Below are 24,746 nucleotides of genomic sequence, written 5' to 3' on the forward strand. Positions count from 1 at the left end.
TGCATCGAAAGCGTGTACTTTCTCTATTTTAAAAATATATGCGCGTATAGTTGATGTGTGAAAATAAAGTAGGACTTGTGTAAATTTGTATATTTTAAAATATGCACATATGTAAATGAAATTAACCAGTTTACCAATTACTCCCCCAGTCCTTCCCCAGGTCATTGAGACCCTCCTGGTTCTTTAACCTAAACTCCTCCCAGTTCACCCAGACCTCCCACCCGGCCAATAGTACCACAATAATCATGTTTAATATCACTTCCACCAGATAATTAGCAGGTGTAAAATTAGGCAAATTGGAAAATCTACAGTCGTGACTTTTAAAATAACAACTTATGTGCGTAATTGTTGATCCTGCCCTGGAGTGCCCTAACACCACCCCCTTTTTATGCACAAATACGTGCACGCAAAAGCAAACATACGCATGTTAAGTTTCATATTTATAAAACAGCATGCACGTGGGGAGATATTATTTATGTTTGAATATGTAGCAGGCACGTGCATTACTTACATCAGTTTTAAAAGTGGACTTATGTACATTACTTCACTTTGGAAATCATCCAAAATAATGCATTCAAACTCGCCTGCAGAAAGTTACGCTGCTCTTGGTAGGGCGTAGCTCACGGAGGTTCGTTTATGCGCCCACCTTTTAAGCATGTACGTAAAACCCAACTCCGCCTTCTGGAACACCTACTTTGTGTGCACCTAAATGGATGTGTAAAATCGGGTTATGCACAAACCACGAGCAATTTTATAATGAGCCACTTTTACATAGAAACTCGTGTTTTATGTGCACACATTACTTGAAAGACACCTTCATAAAATGCTTTTCATGACCAATTGCACCAAAAATATCTAATTTTCAATCTTAGCAGCCAACCATTCTCAAAATAATTACATATATATATATGATCAGCTTGATTTGCTCAAATTGCTTTTGCGCAGATGCTAACGTTAGGGTAGAATAATCACTTTAGATTCTCCTCCTGTTTTGAACGCAGCATTCTTGCAGGCCGATTCAGAAAAACGTGCAGGCCACTCTCCTGGGCGCGCGATTCAGGAGGGTGGCCTATGCAAATTAGGGCCCGCGGTAAAAAGAGGCGCTAGGAACACTAGCCCGTCCCTAGCCCCTCTTTTTGGACAGGAGCGGCGGCTGTCAGCGGGTTTAACAGCCGAAGCTCAATTTTGCCAGCGTCGGTTCTCGAGCCCGCTGACAGCCACGGGTTCGGAAACCGGACGCCGGCAAAATTGAGCATCCAGTTTTCAACCCGTGAGCCGCGGGCTGATTTTAGCATAACATCACTGAATTTCACTTGTGAACAAACCTGCTGTGTCCGTTCCCACGCAAGTCACTCCTACTACAGAAGCCTCTGCTCCTAGGACCTGTTCTTCAAGCCCCATAAGTGATCTTCTCAGAGAAGTCCATGGCCACGGTAATTCTCCTGTTGTAAAGATTTGTTGGGATATTTTTCACCGTCTCTTGCCTCTTCCCACACACATCTTTATTTTATACTAGATCAATACTTCCACAACTTTGTTAGCCACGTTTCTTTTGGCGGTTTTATGCACAGAAGTGGCTCTTTCAAAATTGTCCCGGTGGGTATGTGTGTCACTGTGCGCTCTTCCATGCATTCTGTGGGGAGGACGTGTGGAGCTGTTTTCCTCCATGGACTACGCTCTCGGGAATGCCTCTTTTAAACCCAACTACAAGGGGGTGAGATGTGGCAGCTGTAACCCCAGCCTGCAGGGTGATCCACTTCCAGATCCATATTCAAAGACCAGCTGATGATCCTATTAACTTTACCTGGTCATCCAGCAGCACTTATGCAGGTAAAGGTGCCAACGCATCTATCCGGATAAAGTTTTCCGGCCAACTTTAGCACATCAACGTTTCCAGTCAGAGTTAGCCGGCTACCTTTAGCTGGCCAGCGTCGAACATCGGCACTGACTGGCTGAAATGTAACTCTGACCCGGGAATTCCTCCAGTGCTGCCTCATTTTATCAGGTAAATTTTGTGTGGACAATTTGCCTTGACAAAATGTACCTACTTAATGTGGATAGAGTGGGAGGGATAACGAAAACCCTGAATATTTGTCTGGCTAACTCTCATAGTTCACCAATAAAATCTTTTGAATATGGGTCTCCTTACCCTGTGCCTCTGGAAGCCAGGAAAAAACAGGGAATTTTGTCTTAATTTGGCTTTCCCAGTAAACCAAAATAAATGTATGTAAATGAGCACATAAAAGGGGACTTTAGGTTAAATGCTCCTTTCTTTAATAAAAGAAAAAAATCAAATCCTCTAAAGCTGAAAATGGAAGATAGCTGAAAGCAAAGAATCACCATAACTCTTAGCCAATCAGATAGCAGCTGACAGCAGAGAATCAGCATAAAACTCTTAGCCAATCAGATAGCAGCAGACAGCAAAGAATCAGCATAACTCTTAGCCAATCAGATAGCAGCTGACAGCAGAGAATCAGCAAAACTCTTAGCCAATCAGATAGCAGCTGACAGCAGAGAATCAGCATAACTCTTAGCCAATCAGATAGCAGCACTGCTGAAAGGAGGCAGTCTGAAGAGTTCTGCATGTGGCCATGAGCCTTTGGTTTTCCCTGGCTGTAATCTCCTCGGATAGGCAGCAGCAGCAGTGATGGATCACTTAGAAGCCTGGAATCCAGTTAAGAGGCACAGATGAAAAGAACAAATAGCCTAGCTGCCTGGGTGCCGCAGATAACCCAAAATTTCACCATGCAAGTGCTTGCCTCATGGCTACCCAATTCACGAGATTAGTAGAGAACGAAATAACTGATACAATTTCTTCTAAAAATCCTTGTAGTTTTATGTGCTGTTTGTTTCCTTAATACTGAATCAACAAAATGGCATTACTTAACATTTAACTGATTTCCTGCCTGCAGAACAGGCACGCTCAGGCCTGACATGTTGCCATAGTATTCCGAGGGAAAGACAATGTTTTCTATGGTACTTCTGTCCTGCTTTTTAACTTTCCAAATCTTTATATGTTGCCTTTGTGATTGTTAAAAAAAATAAAAATAAAAAAAAAACCCAGCTAGAAGCATTTGTACAGATTTATTTTAAACAAAAGAAAGACAGCAAAAAAGATTTATCCATGCAACATAAACTGGATTTTACAATGTAGCGATGTGCAAACTGTGAATTTTGGACACACAAAGACCAATAAAACTGACTTGTTGCTAAATTCATTTATTTGATTTTCGTTTTCCGAGTTCTTATGGTTCAGACATAAAAGAGCTGTAGAAATTCCAAGGGGCCATCGATGTGGGGCGAGTCCTCTATCCATGTCCAATTATCACTGGATAGCCAAGAACATCCAATTATCCGTGGCAGGATAGGTGCAAATTCTGTGGCATGGTGGGAAAAATGTAGTGGCCATACTTCTTAATTCTTTTATAGATTAGATTCTGAAAATTGCATTATTATAGATCCTTTTTTTTAAATATGTAGTGATGTCTGGTCTCATTGACTTCCCTTTAAACACCACCCTTAATGAACTGGCCCAGTGGATCAGTGGCAAGCAGTGGCCAGGATTTGACTCCCAAGTCAGGTCTTCTGCTTTCTGAGGCTGGGAATGCTACAAAGGTAGCACAGCGCAAGCATTGCACATTACGGTGGCCCCTCTGAATGGCCAGACCCAGGGCTCATCACTGCAGGGCTATGGAAGGCCCCTGGCAGATCTCAATGACTGGCCTAAGAGAGGTGGGAGAGGGGAGGACTGGAAACCCCCCAAGCAGTTGTACATGAAAGCATAGCCCAATGGAGGCTGGGTTATTAGAGAGCTGGAAGCCCCAGGAGCACGGAAAAACTGTTGGCCTTAATACGGTGGTGGAAATGCAAACTTATTTCACACATGGGTTCTCAACCCAGTCCCCAGGGCACACGCAGGCTTTCAGGATGGTCAGAATGAGAATGAATATGCATGAGATAGATTTTCATGCATTGCCTCCACCGTATGCAACTCTCTCTCAGGCATACTCATCGTGGTTCTCCAGAATATCTGACTGGCTCGGTGCGTCCTGGGTTGAGAAGCACTTAACATATTGTTTAAATACAAACACCCTAAAAGAGCAGACTGCCTTGTCCTGTCCATATTCATTCACTGTTCAGTGTTAAGTTGCTTTTGCTGGATGCACAGATTAAACAATGCTTAATGTAAATCCTGTCATCTATTTACTTGCACAAACTTCAGAACACAAATATTCCGAGCCCCAAATTGGTTCTCAAAATGGCCAAAGGATGTTTGCATCGTGTTATTGCAATCATATTTGGTTAGCCTGCTAGGGTGTTTGTATCAATACTAAATTTGCTTGAGTCAGTCTCTTAGGAATTCTGGGTTAAGTTCTGCAAAGAAACCTTTGGATTTTGAATACATCTGTTATTTTCCTTGCACTCAATTCTTAATGTGAAACTGATAAAAAGGAGAGATTCTGCAGCATTGAGCAGCTTAGCGGCAAACTGGTGTGTGTGCGGGGGCCCGTGACCAGGTACTCTGGCAGATCCTTCTACCCACCCTTGCAAGTACAAAAAACGTCTTTCCGGTCTGCTTTGATCTAATGGTGAATGCACTGGAGAAGGAAAGTGGCTCCAAGCTTCTGAATGAGGCTCATGTGTCCTATTTGTGCCAGCTTACATTAAGAGACCATGGGCAAAAGTAACCTTTGCAGTAGCTATAGTCAAGTTTTACCTGGATAAGCTGACTCAACAACAGATGTGAACCACTAGGAACACAAATCTGTCTAATTACGCAAGGAAGATCCACCCATCATTGAAAAAATGAGCAAGAGAAAAAGTGGAAAATGGGCGTTTAAACTGAATGTGTTTTTAAATAGCACAACCGTGATGAATGAACGGAAATAATCATAAATAGAAAAGAAAGTCAGCTTATCTGAGTTTCAAGGCCAAAATGAAATCACATTCTCCCTGTTACAATGCAAGGCAACATCTCGTCTTGGCTCAGCATGGGCATTTCATTTCAGCACCTGCTTTGGGTTGTGCTATGTATAGCGCTACATAAAAGATGTGAATGGTTAACTGTGAATTGAATGGATCTCCAAATTATCAAGGCAGCAACAGAGGACCTACCAATGCCTGCACACGAGGTCGCAAGCAAGGCAACTTCATTAGTCAACTTGACAGAAATGTTGTAATTAACTATAAACTGAGCCCATGCACTGCATGATTTGTGAAGCAGGGTGGATAGCAGTGCTTTAAGGAGTGTGGGTGAGCGTCCATGTCTTCTGATCTCCCTCCAGTTCTGTGCATGCCCGGTGCAATGGATGCATGCTATGAGAGGGAGTCTTTTTAAACTAGGGTTTGAGGGATAAGTTTGTATCCAATAATATACCTAAGTCCTTCTCTTCTGTTTGCATAGAGAAAAGCCTCCCATCAGTCCTTTCGAGCAGAGTTGTCCTGCTAATCCAAAGCAGACTATTGTCTGGAAAATGGAACTACGACCACATCATCCCAACGCTGATCACTCTACGTTGACTCCCTGTTCAATCAAGAATAATCTACAAAGTACTCACCATAATTTTCAATAACATTAATCCGAATAATGATCTGTTGGGAATAACATTTAAATCACATATTCCGTCATGAACGATCACAAAACAAAGGCCTCATACAAATCCCGACAGTGTGTGGGTGTGGGTGGGTGTGACTGTGTGTGTGTATGAATGGGAGCTGTGTGTGTGTGTGTGAGAGAGTGTATGAGTGTGAGTGTGTGTGTGTGTGAGTGTGTGAGGGTGAGAATGGGTGCTGCAGGTGGATTCCAACCTGCCAGCAGCTGAAATGAAGATGAGGGCCTGACGCTGCTGGTAGAGCCCAACCAAAGAAAAGCTGGAGATGCCTGTGGGTTTCTCCGAGAGGGAGTGATGTGTGTATGAGGCTTGTATGTGTGTGTGTGTGTATATAAGAAAGAGAGGAGAAAGCTTGTGCATCCCTTTTCCACTAATCCAGGACAATCTCAGGATGACTGGCAATCAAAGTTCCCAGGTATGGAGAGTGTGAATTTTAAAAATTCTTTTTTGGTTTTATTTTTCAGGTGTTATTTGCTGTGTCTGCTGTTTTGAAATATTTTATTGGTATTTGGGACCTTTAAAACAACTTGTATATGAGTTTTTAATTATTTGATCTTTTATTCATCAGCTGTTTTTGAAATATTATTAGTATGTTTTAGTATTATGATTATGTATTTATTTTATTTCTTGATTTTATTGTTTGATGTTTGATGAATGGTGATGGCTCTGTTTTTTCACTGTTGCACTGCATAGAGTTTCTGGTTTCTTGTGGTTTCCAGTTCAGTTTTTCTCTGCACATTTGTATTTCTACTTTATGATTGCTCTATTCTGTATTTGCTGAGGGTAGGCTTATGATCTGCATTTGTGATGGAGGAGAGGCATTCTCCTAATAGGAAGTGTATTAGTGTGTTAGGGCTTTGAGAGGGTCAAGCCCACACCCAACGCACATCACAAAGTCATGATTTATACAGGAACGTCGGTATAAAAAGTTATAAATAAAGAAATACTACCATAGGGGTTCCAAGTGTCTTTTTTTTTTACAGGGATTTCTGGTTGGCATCACAGCAGTGCATGTAAATGTAATATAAGTGATATTTTTACCTCAGAATACTGCACTTTGATATTTTTCATGTAAAAATGAAAAGCTATGTCCACCTCTTTTAATGTAGAATTTCCTTCCCTAAGTTTACTCTTTGGATGTGTATGCTTTGGAGGCTGAACAGGGAAACAAGCAGTGCACAGAGACGCCCTCTCCCTGGAGCAGGCTTCCCGAGCCTTCAGGGCACATGCATACCTGTGGCAGGCCCATCTAATGATGTGGAGCGTGGCAAACCTGTTTGTACAATCCCAGGACTCTTTGTAAAGACCAACGAGGTAATCTAGTGTTGATGCCCAAAACACTGGAAGACAGCAGGCTGAAAGTCAAAATCTCCACAAGAAAAGGAACTTGCAAACTATTTTGAAAAGGTTGGCGTTGACTGAATTAGCTGAAGCTTAACCTGTCCAGCCTGAGCAGGCCTCACCGTACTATACCTGTATCACCTGATCCGTCTCGGTATCTTCCTGCGAATGACGCTGAAAATAATTTTCCACACAACGAGGTACAACGCCAGCATGCATGCATGTACCTTGTGGTGCCTTTCTCATGTTGAGGTATCTAGAAGTTGTGGATCCTGAAGGAAAAGGTGAGGTCTGATCAAGTGGAGCTGCTGTTTATTGGAGCAAAGGGGTCAGATAGTCTCAGGATCTCTCTTTAATTCACATGCGTGCTCCCATTTCAAAGCACTTGTAAACCAGCGGCCAGTCTTCAGAGAATAATGACTTACGGGCTTACTGAACTTGCATGGAACTAGTCCCTAGAACAGCTGAGGAGGAATGAGATCGGTAACAGCAGCTCTGGCCCTAGAATTAGTGGCTTATTAGTGTTAACATTGCTGAAAATGTTAATGATGGATCTGACACTAATGAGGACATTGTAGACGTCAGCACAACTAGGAGTTAATTTCATCTGGCGCATGATTTCCATACAGTTGATTGCTTCTACTGGATAAAGCACTAACAGAATGAGAAATTGAATACATTGAAACAAGCACAGCAGAATGAAAATAATTACGGCACAGATAAATACGCCATTAATGAAACTGGTTCTGTTTTCAAGGGGATGGAATATCTGCTGTCACAGTGCTCAGGGTACGTCCCTGTGCTTAGGCACTGGAAAGGACAGCGCATGAGTCGCTCCATGGGACCACACAAAGTGGCTGAATTAGCCAAGTTTGACTTTTGAGGTCAGTGACGCCATCATCAAGGATACGGGCTGGACAAAACAGTGCCCCTGGAGAGGGTTTACTCTCAATGCCTCCTTTCTCTTTCAGGCTCATGTTCCATGCAGACTCAGACTCATTCAGAAGGGCAGTCTGGTGCTCTTCCGGCTGGGCTCCAACGGTGCTGCCCTTCTGACCACCCTGCAAACTCCATGCACACAATACCCAGGTGCACGCCACTGAGCCAAGGGGAAGTACCTCCAGCATCCTCCATGCACATTAATGACCTTTAGGTCTTACTTCACCGTAATTTGCTTTCTGGGTGTAGAGAACGTTCTAGTTTTGCCCTTTCTCCTTTGGGAGTGCAGTAATCTGGTTCTGCCAGTAGAGGGAGTAAAACTTAGAGGCACAAGTTAGTAGTAAACCTCTTCCTGGGCTTTTCATTTCTTGAAGTGAAAGACGAATTGCAAAAATACCCATAGAGAGAAAAACCATGTTCTTCTGAAGCAGTAGCAAGAGAAGATCAACGCTGGAGCCACCTAGGAGACAGGCAGGCTCATCCTGATTTTCCTCTAAACCTTTAGTAAATCCCTAGAGAAGGATTTACTTTTCCGAAAAGAAGAGATGAAGAAGCTGAAGAAGGGGTTGAAACTTGGCCTGGCAGTCCTTGCATATTTCAAGTAAGAGAGAAGGAGAGGAGATGTCCGTCCGTCCCCCCGAAAGCCTGAGAAGGAAGGGGATTTTGTCTCATGTGTGATGTGGGCTGAGCATGTTCAGTGGGTTGAACATTGTATGTGTGTGAAGGATTTTATCAAATAATATTTTGCACTAAAAACGCTTTTTGATGTAATAAAAATAATTCTTGTTTCTTGATATAAATGAAACAAGGTTTAACTGATGGTGTCGTATTTTTCAGACTGTACTGATCTAGGCGAGTTCATTTGGTTGTTCCTTTGCATCCTTTTGGTGCATCCTTCATATGAACAGAACAAGTGTAAAGAGATTCTTTTTTTGTAAATATTTTTCCTGGCCACTTTCACCAACCATTGAGACTTTGGGGTCTATGTAATAATAATAATAACCCTGGTAAAACAACATTACAAGAGCTATCTCACCCGGGCTAGGGGAATTTCATGGGATTTAATCAATCTCAGTTTATTCTTTGGGAAATTTGCGCATCCCCAGCCACGGCAATCTGTAATGGGCTCTCCTGCCTCCCCCCGCCCCTCCCCCAATCCTGGGGCTGCCATCGTTTCAAGGGGACATAAAGCCCTGTATACACCCCCCACCTCCCCCAAATTAAAAATTCTTTGGTGATCCATGGCAAACCCCTGCTCCCTGCTCCCGACCTGCACCATGCCCTCAAATGTAAAAAGAAAAAAGCCAGTTATCTATGTTTTGAACTCTCTTTATGGTCCTTTAGCCCTGCTTATCAAAAATCAAAGCCCCCTCTGCAAGCCTCACCCCACAGCTCTAGGCCAATGAAGGCGAACTCCGGTCCTCGAGTGCCACAAACAGGCCTGGCTTTCAGGATCTCCACAATGAATATGCATGAGACAGATTTGCATGCACTGCCTCCATTGTAGGAAAATCTGTCTCCTGCATATTCCTTGTGAATATCCTGAAAACCTGGCCTGCTTGTGGCAGTCGAGGACCGGATTTCGCCATCACCTCTCTGAGGCCACATCTGAAGAGGAGAAGAACAGCCCCCTGTTCATTCCTGCCCCGCTGATGCTAGCTTTCAAAATGGCGCCAGCTGATCCCATTCACTCCTTTGGCCCCCCTCGTGTGCCTGAGTGGCCCAGGAGCATTGCCAGACACCTCAGCCTGGAGGGGAATGTTAGCTGCACCTCTGCTAAATCCATTTCCCTAAAGGAGCACAGCTCATGAGTTCTTTTTGCAAACGTCACTACAGGCTGGCAAGCTAATGAGCTGATTCGCCTGCGTTTGCATGCCAAGCGGCTCATTATTTTACCTCCTGTTGGGCCTTACTTTTGTGCTACTCTGCAAAATGGCCAAATAAGTGGCGGCATCAGCCGATAGCACGGGCTAATTGGGAAGTAACTCACGTTACTGGCTGACTTATTGCCATTTTTCGGCTAAGTGCGAATAGGCCTCTTGCTTTTTTCGGGACCCACATACCCTGTGTGCACTGCTATGTCTTGCTTGTAAGAACTTGGTGAAGTAGCTTAAGGAGTCCAGAATTCAGCAGGGGACAAATTCTCCCCCTTTCCCCAGTAACAGGCAGCCGGGGGAGGGGGTTGCATGCAAGGGACACAGGAGCACTTCAGCATGGTAAGAGCACCTTCTGCAAACCCCATGCATGGGAGGTAGCTGCTGCAGGTAGATGTCACACAGCCCTCCCCGGCACTGCTTGGGTGCCTCGTGCTTGATGCAGACGGCACACAGGGTCACTTCCCCCAGCTGGGTCAGGACCATCAATCCCTTTTCCAATTTGTTTTTATTGTTCGAGCTCAGACAACATCCAGCAGATATCACCGAGGCATTAATTGTGGAAATAATTGAAAAGAAGTTCCAAACAGTTCAGCGGCAAGCGGTTGCAGGTCACTGCTGTGCCACCTGTGTGCTGTTCCGCTTATGATTTTGTTTCCCGCTCCGCTGGATCCCCATTGATTCACTCCCAGGGCCGGTTCATTTTTGGGAATCTTTACGGTGGCCACCAACGGGAGGCTCTGGGCTAACAGAAGCAGAGCAGCTTAGGTTTACACAGCCAGACGGCCGATCCAGGCTTTTAAGATGGAAAAAAAAGATGTCAGTGAAACAGAGTGAGTAGGGCGAGACGCTGCCCTAATGGGAATAAATGCAGGGAGGCCGATTAAATTGACTGGAATGATTTTTCTCTAGTGTCAGCCATAATGTGCTGGGAGGACTGCGGTCAACAGGTCCCTGGCTCGCTTTAACCCCTTCCTGCACCAATTATTCTGGGATGCAGGAGAAGGCAAACCAGGTTGTTAAGGGACTGCACAGGGTGAGGGTGGGGGCAGGGAGCTTCTATTCCCCACTGCTTTCCTTTTGCAAACGCCTCCTCCAAAAACAGAAGCTCCCAAACTGCATCCCTAGGCCTTTTACAATAAGACGGTGACTTTCGAACCATAAGTGCCTGGGCATCAGCAGGAGCCCAGGGGTGCGGCCATTTTATAACTCGCACGCGTGTGTATGCGCGCGTGTTATAAAACAGCCTGGCTGCGCGCACACGGGCGCTGAATTTGAAGTGGGTGCGTGCAAATCCCGCTTCCGTCACGTAAACTGTGGGATTTTAAAAGGGGCTCACGCCCCCGTCATTGCCAATTTCACCAGTTCGTCCAGCAGTTAAGAGTTAGGTCCTCCAAATCCCCCCCCCCCCCCCCCCAGTTACCCCGGACTCTTTAAACCCCTCAGAAATAGCTCGATCCTTTTATTTTATAACGCAAACATCAGGGGACCTCGACGCGTGCCGGGCGCGTATTTATGCGCGCATCACTTGCCCAGACCCAGAATCGCCCCACTCCTTTTTGGAAATTTTTTGAGTAGCGCACACTGTGACATTCACGCACGCGACTGGGCGTTTATTTGCGCACCCCCTAATTAATGCACGCGCCGAGCGTTTGACATTCACCTTTAAGCCTAGAGGCAGTGCCAGGGGGTTTCAGAGAAGGCGAGAGGTGGTGCTCTAACATTGTTTTTGGAGGAATTTCTTGATTTCCCAGCGCTAACACCTGAGAAGGAAAATATTTCTTACATTGTAAAAGAACAGCATCGCATCCCGTACCTAACAGCGCAGGTAAGAAACTGCATTAAGGGATTGTTTACTAAGGAGCATGAACACCTTAATGTATATTAAACTCAAATTCGGCACCTAACACTTGCTAAATCCATATTAACGAAACATCATCAGTGAGGCCCATTTAAAAGTCACTAATGATGCAGAGCATATCCCTTTAGCACGAGAAAAGTAGCGCCCGCACAGCTATTCAAAATGCTGCTGGCCGACCTGATGCTTTTTTTTCCCCTCCTCCTGCATAGAGACTACTAGAGACTACTAGAACTTTCTCTAGGCGCGTATAACACCATATGCATGTCGGCCCTATTGGTAAAGGACCTCACCCACAATTTTGTGTGCCTCGGGCAAAGCTGATTGGTATGGCAGCCCCTTGACACTTAGGTTTTGTGCTGGCAGAAAACAGATGCTGTGAACGACTGCCTTAGGATCTGCATGCACGGGATGGGCGCAGGGTCTTCCTTAGCGCTCCGGGCACTGGCTGCCTTAGGATCTGCATGCACCGGATGGGCGCAGGGTCTTCCTTAGCGCTCCGGGCACTGGCTGCCTTAGGATCTGCATGCACCGGATGGGCGCAGGGTCTTCCTTAGTGCTCCGGGCACTGGCTGCCTTAGAATCTGCATCCACCAGATGGGCGCAGGGTCTTCCTTAGCGCTCCGGGCACCGGCTGCCTTAGAATCTGCATGCACCGGATGGGCGCAGGGTCTTCCTTAGCGTGCCAGGCACTGGCTGCTTTAGGATCTGCATCCACCAGATGGGCGCAGGGTCTTCCTTAGCGCTCCGGGCACTGGCTGCCTTAGGATCTGCATGCACCGGATGGGCGCAGGGTCTTCCTTAGCGTGCCAGGCACTGGCTGCTTTAGGATCTGCATCCACCAGATGGGCGCAGGGTCTTCCTTAGCGCTCCGGGCACTGGCTGCCTTAGGATCTGCATGCACCGGATGGGCGCAGGGTCTTCCTTAGCGTGCCAGGCACTGGCTGCTTTAGGATCTGCATCCACCAGATGGGCGCAGGGTCTTCCTTAGCGCTCCGGGCACTGGCTGCCTTAGGATCTGCATCCACCGGATGGGCGCAGGGTCTTCCTTAGCGCTCCGGGCACTGGCTGCCTTAGGATCTGCATGCACCGGATGGGCGCAGGGTCTTCCTTAGCGTGCCAGGCACTGGCTGCTTTAGGATCTGCATGCACCGGATGGGCGCAGGGTCTTCCTTAGCGCTCCGGGCACCGGCTGCCTTAGGATCTGCATCCACCAGATGGGCGCAGGGCATCCCTTAGCGCTCCGGGCACTGGCTGCCTTAGGATCTGCATGCACGGGATGGGCACAGAGTCTTCCTTAGCGTGCCAGGCACTGGCTGCTTTAGGATCTGCATGCACCGGATGGGCGCAGGGTCTTCCTTAGCGTGCCAGGCACTGGCTGCTTTAGGATCTGCATGCACCGGATGGGCGCCGGGTCTTCCTTAGCGCTCCGGGCACTGGCTGCCTTAGGATCTGCATGCACCGGATGGGCGCCGGGTCTTCCTTAGCGCTCCGGGCACTGGCTGCCTTAGGATCTGCATGCACCGGATGGGCGCAGGGTCTTCCTTAGCGCTCCGGGCACTGGCTGCTTTAGGATCTGCATGCACCGGATGGGCGCAGGGTCTTCCTTAGCGTGCCAGGCACTGGCTGCTTTAGGATCTGCATCCACCAGATGGGCGCAGGGCATCCCTTAGTGCTCTGGGCACCGGCTGAACAAATTTTGCTTTCAGTCCTGAGCTTCCTGCACTCACAGCTCTGCTTCAGTGCAACTGGATTTCCTCTTCCTGGCTAACAATAAAGATAATTATCCTGCTGTGCGCCTGCAGCTCGCCAGGCAGCTGTGGAGGAGAGTGAGGGGGGAGGGGCTGCGGCAATGCCACGATGTTTGCTGTGGCAGAATGAATCGGCTGGCGATTGGGGAATTCACCTGGGACGCCCACAATTACTCTCTGGGAATTAACGCCAGCGCCCTGCTCTAGTGCAGTGTTTTCAGGTAATTTCACCCTTTTTATAGCACAAATTTTAAGAGGCGCTGTTTCTACTCATCCGCAATAATCCTGCCTATTCTGGAAATGCCTCCGATAAAAGCAAAATCTTCAGCTTTTTTTTTTTGTTTTCTCTTCTGCTTCCGATTTAGCTTTTGCTGGCTGGAAGACCCTTCCAGAGTTTAGGACCCGCCACTGAAAGAGATCACACAAACGTACCTGTCAGATTCAACAGCTTCACCTAGAATGGCGCGGAAAACGCCCAAGTACACCAAAAATTGCGCCAGAAACTGAGACAAGCTTCCATGTCACCTACTACACTTCCGCGCTCTGCTTGCTAAACTCGTCCCATTCTAGTGGAGCTAAAGAACGTAAGTCGAGTTTAGTGCATCGGAAGTTTAAAACAATTAAGGGTAGATTCTGAAAAAGTTGCACGCGTAAAAAAACTGGGGTTACGCCCTTCGCCGGACCTTGCGTGCACCGCGCGCATTTTCAAAGGGGCCCGGCCCGCGCGTAACCCCTGTTACATGCAGAACTGCCGGGCCTGGGGGCGTGTTCTGGGCAGTTTGGAGGGGTGGGCCGGGTCAGGCCCTGAAGTAAGTATTGAAACGAAAAAAAAAAAGGAATAGGTAGGGTTTAGGCTGTGGGGAGGAGAGGGGAAGGGGAAGGGAGGTTAGGTAGAGGGGTATGCATGTTCCCTCCCAGTCCGCTCCCTAATTGAAGTGGACTGGGAGGGAACTGGGGAAGGCCGGCATGCGCCACTGTATAATTGCATAAGTTCCCGCACATGCGTGCGTGGCCCCTGGATTTTATAACATGCACGCGCGGCCCCTGGATTTTATAACATGCACGCGCGGCCCCTGGATTTTATAACATTTGCGCGCCGGCGCACGCATGTTATAAAATCGGCTTGTCCATGTGTGTGTGCCGGGAAGCGCGCGCACATGGACGCACGCTTGTAGGTTTAAAAATCTATCCCTTAGCTTGTGCGTTAAGAAACTGAGCGCTGAATTTCAGCACGTGCTTTTTTTTTTTTTAATATATTTATTTCTTAATTTTCAGGTAACAAGCATAAACATCAACATAACAAGACACATATGTGAAAACCGTGTACATAAACCCCAAAAGGGAGTACCAGAGGTATTAAAGTGACATACCATGTATTATGCAAACAACGAAACGGAGATAAGCCATCTGTTCCTCATCCACCTCTGTCTACTCCCCCTCCCTCTAGAGCGCTGATCAGAATGGTTATTGGCATTATTCTCCCATAGAGGCATGGTTTTCTGTAATAATAACTAGTGTGAACATTAGTCTCTGATGGCTAAGGAGTCAGTAATCGTCATGATCTTAAGGCTGTAGTATGTGATGTCAGTGGGATCTCGAATCGGAAAGACGTAAAGGTGTTGGACCGCAGGTTGCCAGGCATTAAGCCCCTCACCCAAAGTGAGGAAGACGAGCTAGTGCCAAACACAGGACAGGCATAAGGAATGTTGGGTCGGGGGCCAGATCCGGCACAGGACGTCAGTAGAACTCGTCACGATTGAGATATTTCAACTGCACTGTTAATTCCAGAATTTTGCTTCTGGCCCGAGGATTGAGGGAGAGTAGATTTGGTTTCCAGATTCCTAGGAATAGGTCATATTTCTTGGCCGAGGGTGAGGTCTTGGCTGATAGCTGTTCTTAGACCGCTAGTTTATGTAGTTTTAATCGCCATTGTATTATCGTCGGAGGTTCTTTGACAAGCCGCTGGCTTAAGATTGTTTGGCCAACAAGAGAGCCTTGCTCAGAAAACTGCGCTGTGTTTGACATCAAATCCCTGGTACCAGTTCTCTAATGAGATGCAATAGACACAATTTCAGATCCATGGGCAAGTCCTGTGCAAGAAGGCGTCCTGGATAGCCGAGAGCTTTGTTCAAAAACGTTGAACGAGAGCGCATTCCCTGAAGTTATGGCAGAAAGTCGCAACATGCGCTGCACATTTCGAACAGGATGCAGAGCTGGTTCATTTCCATTTCTAGGCCACATTTGGAGCCAGCACGTGTGTTTTATGCTCATCTTTTTTTGCTGCCTCAGGGTTTGCAGACTCCTTAGGCAGACCTCCGCAAAGTAGGACCTCACTGCAGCAATGGAAAGACATCCAGTCTGTGACAGGGGCATGAGGAGCTGTAAAACAGGGGTGCGGAACATGCAGCTTGCGGGCTGTTTCCAACCCGCCACATTCCTTCATCTGACTCCTAGCCCCTGACCCCCAGCCCCTGGCCCCCAACCTCACCTTGCACACACCGCCCAAGAAGATGTCTTCCTCCAGGTTGTAGGCGATGATGGCGCCGGCTGGGGCTTCTTCTGTGCATCAGAGCCTGGGATTGCATTCCCCTGACGTCTGGCCTTGCTGACTGAGCAGCTTGGCAGCTAACAGCAGTTCCAGCCCCACCGTGGCAGGCGGAGGTGAAGAGTCGCTTCTGTTGTGCTGAGGAGAGGAGTTAGGGTTTCTGTAACTGTGATTCTGTTTGATTTCTGCCTCCACCTGAACTGTCGCTGTCACTGTGTCTGATCCTGAAGATTCGGCAGTAAACTTTGTATTATCTGGAGCACAGCTTGAGCCTGGAGAGTGGTTTGTTTGTGTGGAGCGTTCTCAGCCTGGTACCGGCCGCGCGGGTTATCCTGCCCCCAGCTCACGGCCCCGGAGATTTATTTCCTCACCTCGGGATAGTAAATTACCCTGATCCCTGGAGTACATAAGGGGGTTACATAAGCAAAACAAAACGATTTAAAACACGCCTACCGCACGTTTGGGTGCCCTAATTTTAAGCTGTCACTCGAGAAAACCTACTTTGCATATCTTCCTTAGGACTTAGTCGGCTTTAACGCGCGTATGTAAGGGGGATGTTAAAACGCGCTCGCGAGAAGGACATCCCCAGTTTTACCAATTAGTCCAGTTTGCCCAGTCTGCCTTGAGGTCATCCAGACCCCTCTGGTTCTTCAGCCTGCACTGCCCCCCCCCTCCCCCCCCGTTGACCCAGACTGAGATTTCTTCAGATTTACACCTCATCAAGAGCAGCAGCAAACATGCGCGGCTAAGAGCCCGACGCGCGCTGTGGCCGCCGGATTAAAAGTTTGGAGTTCTGTGTGGATGCTTTGCCCGCACCCCAGAATGCCCTAGTTCCGTTTCTTTTTTTTTTTTTTTTACTTGTACATGCACAGATACGCATTCAGGTCTTGCCACTTGTACATGCACAGATACGCATTCAGTTTACAGCTTTTAAAATATGCGTTGCTCACTCGTGGCCCAGATACTCATACATATATATATATGGGCCTTTTAATGCGAGCAGCGCTTAAAAAATGCACCCCTTAGTGCGCTTGGCTGCGCGCCATGCCTTACCCTTTTATTAGTGCGCGAATGCATTGGTGCATTGGAAGCTGAGCTGCGAACACTTCACAGGCACCTGGACAGATCACTAGTGGTGCATTTAGCTCAATGCACCGGCCCCACAATTTAAGAGCACATCTTCAGAGAACGTCTGAAAGGAAGAAAGGAGTCGTGTGGGTCCAGAAAAAGCTAATCCTATATTTCTTTCCCTAAATGCCTTCCTTTAATCTTTGTTGTACCCTAAAATACAATGCTTAGGGCAAAAGAGTCAATCAAATGAGCAAAATGCTGGGAAGAAAGCTGGGTTAGGCAATGAGTCCGTAACAGGGAGGAGCAGTGGATACTTGTTGGTTGCCAAAGGCACTTTGAATATTACATGGTTATAGCATTTCTATATTACGCTTGTATTATTTTTGAGAAAAGGAATCCTCGACCACAGGGCAGAAGACTCCGGCTTATGTATTCTTGTGTGTGAGCCGTTGCTATGCAATTATTCATTTTAATGCAGGGTACCCGGTACAGTAAATAGGAAAATAGATGCAATAGGACAAAGTGCATTGTTGAGCTGCCCTGAGGTGGTTGTAGCTCATGTATTATCAATAGGATAAAAATCCATTTGCTTTGCCTTGAATAGGTCTAATTTACTGCAATTACTGGCCCGGCTCGTTGGCCTCCTCCATGGTCCCTTTAATCTTGTATTGCCTCCTGGAGCGGGGAGCGGGCACATAAGATGCTGCCTGGCAGGCGGAGGGAGCCATTTAACTTCCAGCGCCTTTGGTATTTATTTATCTATCAGGACACCCTGATGCAAAATAAAAATATTATTAATAAGGACATGCTGTGCAGACAGCAGATCGGTTACCTTCGGCTTGATTTCACCCACCGGTCAACCAGAGCCTCAGCAGGCTGAAGGCAGAGCCTATCGCACAAGAACCAGGACGTCAGCCATTTTAAAATTAAGGAGAGAAGACTTCATATGACATGATGCAAATCTTTTACACTTCTTGTGTTCGAGTATAATGAGTCATAAAAGCCTCCTGCTGACACAGTGATTTGTGATACAAAAATATCAAACAATCTTCATAAAAATGTAACTGAAATGAAATGCTTGACTTTCACAAAAGGTATCATTCAAGACAGGGAAATCTATGCTAGTATTTTGTAACCTGCATAATTGTTATAAAATGCGTGCATCTCTACCTCGCAGCATACACACATATGTGCGAATACATGCAATGCACCGAAAGCATGTTCATTAATGCACTGAGCCTGCATATCTTTCCTGCCTATTTAAAGAATATATGGGTGCACAATTTACATTGTGTAGGTCGGTGGTCATGCGTGCGCCAAGGAAATTTCCAGTTGTACCAGTTAGTCTACTAGTTTGCCCAGTCTTTCTCCAGGTCATGGAGACCCTTCCTGGTTCTTCAGCCTGACCTCCCACACAGTCAGAAAGCCACGATAAACACTTTTAATATCACTTACGCCAGATAATTAGCAGGTGTGGCAAGCCCACATGCATAAGTGTCTTTTAAAATAGCAACTTATACGCATAAATGTTGGCCCCCATCCCTGAATGCACCTAGCTCACCCCTTTGTCTCCTAGTCTCAATCCCCATTTCTAATTTATCTAGTTGTTACTTATCTGTTACTGCGTTTACTGTTCCACTGTTCTTTGTAAAGGCACTGCCTATATTTACTTTGGTTGTAAGTTACATGTAAACCGACACGATGTGCAAACGGTTGTTGGTATATAAAACTATCTAAATAAATAAATAAATAAACAAAATAAATGTGAATTTTCGACTTTTATAAAATACAGAATATGAGAGTTCAGGCTACTTCCGCACATGTATGATACATTTCTTCACATGTAAAGTTTTGAAAATTCTCCCCTACACTTTCAGGGCTCGAAATTCAAAGATACCCAGCTGATAAGTGAGTTATCCAATAACTGACACAGGATATTCAGCAGCACAGCTCTGCTGCTGAATATCCCCAAATAAATCACCTGCTAGCCAGAGAAGTCTTATTTGGCTAACTTTAGACTGCTATTAAGCAGATCTAACTTATCCAGTTGGCGTAACCAGATACGTTTGAATATTGCTAACCAGATAAGAAGCTGCTCCCTAAAATGCTCATTTCCTGCCCACCACTTAGCCAGATAAGGTCCAGCCACTAAATGTGCCCTCCTGGCCCCTAAACCAGAGAGAGGGTTGCATTAAAAATTAATTAATTAAAAACGTCACATTTAATTTAAATCAAATGTACATTTTAACTCCACTCTGGCAGGTTCTCCTATTAGCTACGGTAAGGGAATGCCTACTAGGGATGTGCTGCCATTTTAAAAGGACATAAAAACATCAGTGATATTTCTCAGATTGTCTCATATTTCCTATCCGAAATGACACAAGAAATCTAATGAAATTCTGATTTTCTCATTTTCACCATTTTAGGCAGGCGACTCGAAAAAAAAAAATACACACGTGAAGAAAAGAGGCCACAGTGACAATAAAACAGAAAAAAAAGGAAAAGGAAATGAAGAATAAAATGAACTTTGATGTTCTGCTTGCACCTTGTTACTCTGGGCTCCTGCTGTCCCCGCTGAATCACAGCACATTCCTTCTGCACAGTCCAAAATGAAACACCCCTCTTCCCCGAACACTAGAAAAACTCTCACTCCTACTCCTTCTCAAACGTAGGACACTCAGGGCCTGATTTTCAAAAGCACTTGCACGCTTAAAACAGGACTTTGCACACAATGCACTTTACCCACGCTAAGTGTCCTTTGAAAATTGCTGCAATATTTGCCATTGAATTGCCCATAGGTTTCACCCCTGTTAAGTGCATTTTAAATGGGTAAATGGCTTTTGAAAATTGCTACTATAGTATGTCGCATTTAGGTGCATAACTCCTTTTGAAAATTCACCTGTAAGAGCTTGCACTTTGCGAATGGAAACCTTCCGCTTTGATTTTCCCTCCCTGGCTCCTTGGAAGGGGGGGGGGGGGGGGGGTCACAGAGTCCTGCCTAGGAGTCTGTAGAAGTGAACTACCTAGAACAGTAGTGGTGGTGGTGGTGGCGCAGGGTGGATTTCAATTTTCAAATGGATCTAGCTGGCAAATTAAGAATTAGGGACCTGACTCACTAAAGCTTTGTTTTTTATCCCCCCCCCCACCATGGACAGACAATGGGAGAAAAATCTTAGTAAATCAGATCCTTAGACAATTAAATCAAAACCTTGGATAAGTGACCAGGGCTGACTGGCTAGATTCATTACCTGGTGAAGAAAGGGTGGGCCCAGAGGTGTGACTGGGGCAGAGGGAAAGCTCCCAGTGTGTTAAAAGTCAACCTAAATCTAAGCAGGTAAGTTCACCTCTATCTGGCCTGCTGTCTCCAGCAGCTAACTGCCTAAGTTTAGGAAGACAGCCCCTGGCGCACACATAACAATCCTAAATCTATCCAAATTTGACCAAGAAGGTTTAGGTAAATTTTCGACTGAAAACCTAGCTGGTTAGGTTCAGCTGGAAATCCATCTAAAGGTAACCTGGAAAAGTTAGTAAGAGCATAAGAACATAAGAACATGGAATGCTGGGTCAGACCAAGGGTCCATCAAGCCCAGCATCCTGTTTCTAACAGAGGCCAAACCAGGCCACAAGAACCTGGCAAGTACCCAAACACTAAGAAGATCCCATGCTACTGACGCAATTAATAGCAGTGGCTATTCCCTAAGTAAACTTGATTAGTAGCAGGTAATGGACTTCTCCTCCAAGAACTTATCCAAACCTTTTTTGAACCCAGCTACACTAACTGCATTAACCACATCCTCTGGCAACAAATTCCAGAGCTTAACTCTGTGTTGAGTAAAAAAGAATTTTCTCCGATTAGTCTTAAAAACTTGGGAGCTATCATGGATAACAGGTTAAACCTAAAAGCATTCATAAATCAAACTACTAAGGACTGCTTCTATAAAATCCAAGTCTTAAAAAGAATAAGACCACTCTTCCATTTTCATGACTACAGAACTATTCTACAATCAATAATTTTTTCGAAACTAGATTACTGCAACTCTTTGCTATTAGGTCTTCCATCATCTCACACCAAACCCCTTCAGATGGTCCAAAACACGGCTGCTAGAATATTAACTAACACACGGAGAAGAGACCACATATCACCAATCCTCAAAGATCTGCACTGGCTGCCAATTCATTACAGAATCATATATAAGTCCATAACCATTATTTACAAAGCTATACATCAACACTCTCAGCTCACCCTTCAAATTCCTCTCAAAAAATTCACGTCCAAAAGACCAATCAGAGAGTCCTATAGAGAAACCCTACAAGTACCACCCTCCAAATCCATGAGGCACATAACCGCCAGAGACAGGGCTTTCTCCACTGCAGGACCAACATTGTGGAACTCCATCCCACCAGATTTGCGACAGGAACCCTGCCTTCCTACATTTAGGAAAAGACTTAAAACGTGGCTATTCACGAAAGCCTTTCCTGAACTAAACTAAACCTATTCCATTATTACCTATTCGCTCAGACTTTGCCTTAATCATAGTAATTAATATCCCTACCTCATAAGGGCAATTCTTCAACGCTATAAGCACATTGACTGGCATATATGTTATATATATTTAAACCCCTGCTTCTTTTCTCTGATCCAAGTTATATTACTCCCTTGTTTTATTGTAACTGCATTCCTTAGCCTTCTCTTGTTTAACGTTTTTTACTACTATTACTATTATTTTATTATTATTATTACTTAGATCAATGTTATTTATTGCCTTTTGTTCCCTATCTACTTGTTAATTGTAAACCGACATGATGCGATTTTTATCGCGAATGCCGGTATAGAAAAACTTAAATAAATAAAATAAATAAAAATAAATGTGCCCCATGCTAACTTCATGGAATGCCCCTAGTCCTTCTATTATTCAAAAGTATAAATAACCAATTCACATCTACTCATTCAAGACCTCTCATGATCTTAAAGATCTCTATCATATCCCCCCTCAACCATCTCTTCTCCAAGCTTACCCACTCTGCAGGTCTTTGAAAATTGACCTCACAAAAAGGGGGTGTCCTGTCCTTACACATGCAGCACACTGCCTAATTCTTATTTGGAATGGGACACATTTATTACCGAGGCATCTGTGGGGGTCATTACAGCAAAATATGCAAACTTCAGTGCACATACCATGAAAATCAGATCCATTCCTGCGTCTTTGGTCAGCCCCAAGGCCTAGAGTTGCCTGCCCCTGCTATAAATGAGCCTGCACTCTTCATCGTCCCGTATACTACCCAGGCAGACATATTTCAAACATGCACGATAATACGGAGGGGTGTACTTTTGTTTGCATTGAAATTTCCTGTTTCATTTCATTTTGTTTAAAAGTAAAAGGCAGTGTTAGCCATCCCCAGGGTCCAGCTGCCCGGCCACAAAATATCACAATTCTAAAAATTACACAAAGTCCCACCAGGCCTTCATCCTATCCCCCCCACCTAGCCACGCTCGTTAGCATCTTCGCAAGGCAGGAGTAATCCCCTAATGCTTCTGCCCCCCCCCCCCCCCCCGGTGCTGCTGGATCCTGGAATGGAGCACCGGTGGGGAGGCTGGAGGGGAGAGGGCGTCCAGATGTGTGGGAGAATGGGGAAAAGCTCCGGCTGGACTTTGTTTTATTCTGATTTCTGTGGCAGGGGAGGAACTGGTTGCTATTGTCCTTTTTTATACTCAAAGTAAAATGAATGTTGTTTTTTTTTATAGATGAAACAGTAGGAAACCTCCTCACCCAAAATAAAAAAAAAAAAGCAAAAATGAATATAGAAACATAGAAATGACGGCAGAAGAAGACCAAACGGCCCATCCAGTCTGCCCAGCAAGCTTCACACATTTTTTCTCATACTTATCTGTTTCTCTTAGCTCTTTGGTTCTATTTCCCTTCCACCCCCACCATTACAAAACAAACTCCTTGCACACCCTTAATGATATGCAAAAGTGCTTAAGGAGGAGATCTGATGAAATAGTTTCCATTAGTTCTTGGTCTCTCACTGAAACGTGCTAAGGTACGAAAGTGTTTAGAAGCAAGGCAAGGCAAATAGTGAAACGTTTTGGTCTTGGAGAGGAACTCTTACTTTACTTTCCTCTCCCACCCTTTTTCTCTCTTTTCAAACCTTTTCCCCTCCCCAGATGGCCCGCTTGGGTGACGTCTGCTCTCCTCTTTGGCTAAAGGCCGGAAGGGATGTCTCCCTCTGTGCCCTTGGTGGTGTTCTTGTGCCAAGAGCGGCCACCTTCCCGCGTTATCCCCAGGATGTGCCTGAACCCTGCCGGATATGAGGTGAGGACGCACATTTCCCACACCCTAACACAAACCATTACAGCCCGAGCCAGGGTTTGGCCCAGGAATTTCCTTTCTAAAGAGCAAAAACTTGCAGAAGGAAAGTAACAAAATACCTTGCGATCATCATCAAGTGAGCAACTAACGTAGAACACAATCTTCCATGATGGGAAGATGGCAAAAGCAAATAAGGATATCTCTTCAGTGTTTTCCATCCCACAACCCAAATTTCAAGGACAGTGCGTTACTGCTTTTGTTTAGAAAGGGAACATCTAAAATGAAATTGCTTTTCTAAAACAAAATCACTGCTAACACCGTTGCTAGCCCTTTAACATTGTCCTAAGCCCCTAGTGTTTGAGACCATAAATAAAAGCACAAGGCCTTCCAAAGGCACAGATTGTTCTTTCCAGACTATTAAAATTCATAGTTCCCTGTAAAGAGATACATGCTCACCTACATCCAACATATTTCACTAGAAACCAATATTTATTCAACAAACCACTGCAGCCGTTGACCTTGTTGGGTTTTCTGTTTTACATATTGCCCTTCTGCCACCTGTTCTTCTCATTATGAATGATTTCTGCAAACCAGTCTATAATGTTCTCAGAACTATCTTCTTGGGTCAGTCAAGTCTCAACAGTGTATGAGGTCAGCGAAAGTTAGGGATAAAAGTGTTTGACACACAAGAATACAAGAAGTACCATGCTAGATAAGACCAAGGTCCATCGAGCCCAGCATCCAGTCTCCAACAGTGGCTCATCTCATAAAATAGATCTGATTTTTTGTTGCTCACACCCAGCAGCAAATGGTAGGTTTTCCAGAGTTACCTGATTAATACCTGTTGATAGACTTTTCCTCCAAGAACTTGTCCAAAACCTTTTTAAAGTCCGCTATGCTTGTTGTACTCTTTCCAAGATAGTGGCTATTTCTTCTGTCTTGTCTCCTGTCCAAGAAAGATGGCTTGCGCCAAGTTTGGGAATGTCCAAGCCTTAAGGACTTGGGAGATTTTTCTGCCTTGGGGTCCAAGGGACCACTGAGATTTCTTGAGGAACCATAAGTGGTCTTAAGGAAGAGAGGCATTGTTTTCCTATTCCTCAGATGTTCAGGAAGATTTTGGAATTTCTTAGCTGGAATTAGGGGAGAGGATGACCAAGCTTGGAGAAAGTCATCCTGAGGAGAGCATCGGTCAGAAGCTCATCCATGTCTCATCTACTGGATTCCAGGGTCTGCATTCAGCTTGCCAGTACCACTATGGAAAGCTCCCAGGGAGGGCTCCTTGTTAGAGGCCTATCGCCAGGAGGTACAGATTTACTACTGACTGAAATTGTGATTTCTTGGAGCACCCATTGTGATTTTCACCTGCAATCAAGATTACCAGTAAAAAGGATTTATTTGGAAAACCACTTTCAATGGAGTTTATATTTATTGGATTCTCATAGAA

The sequence above is a fragment of the Rhinatrema bivittatum genome, chromosome 10, assembly GCF_901001135.1.
Source record: "Rhinatrema bivittatum chromosome 10, aRhiBiv1.1, whole genome shotgun sequence".
NCBI lineage: Eukaryota > Metazoa > Chordata > Amphibia > Gymnophiona > Rhinatrematidae > Rhinatrema > Rhinatrema bivittatum.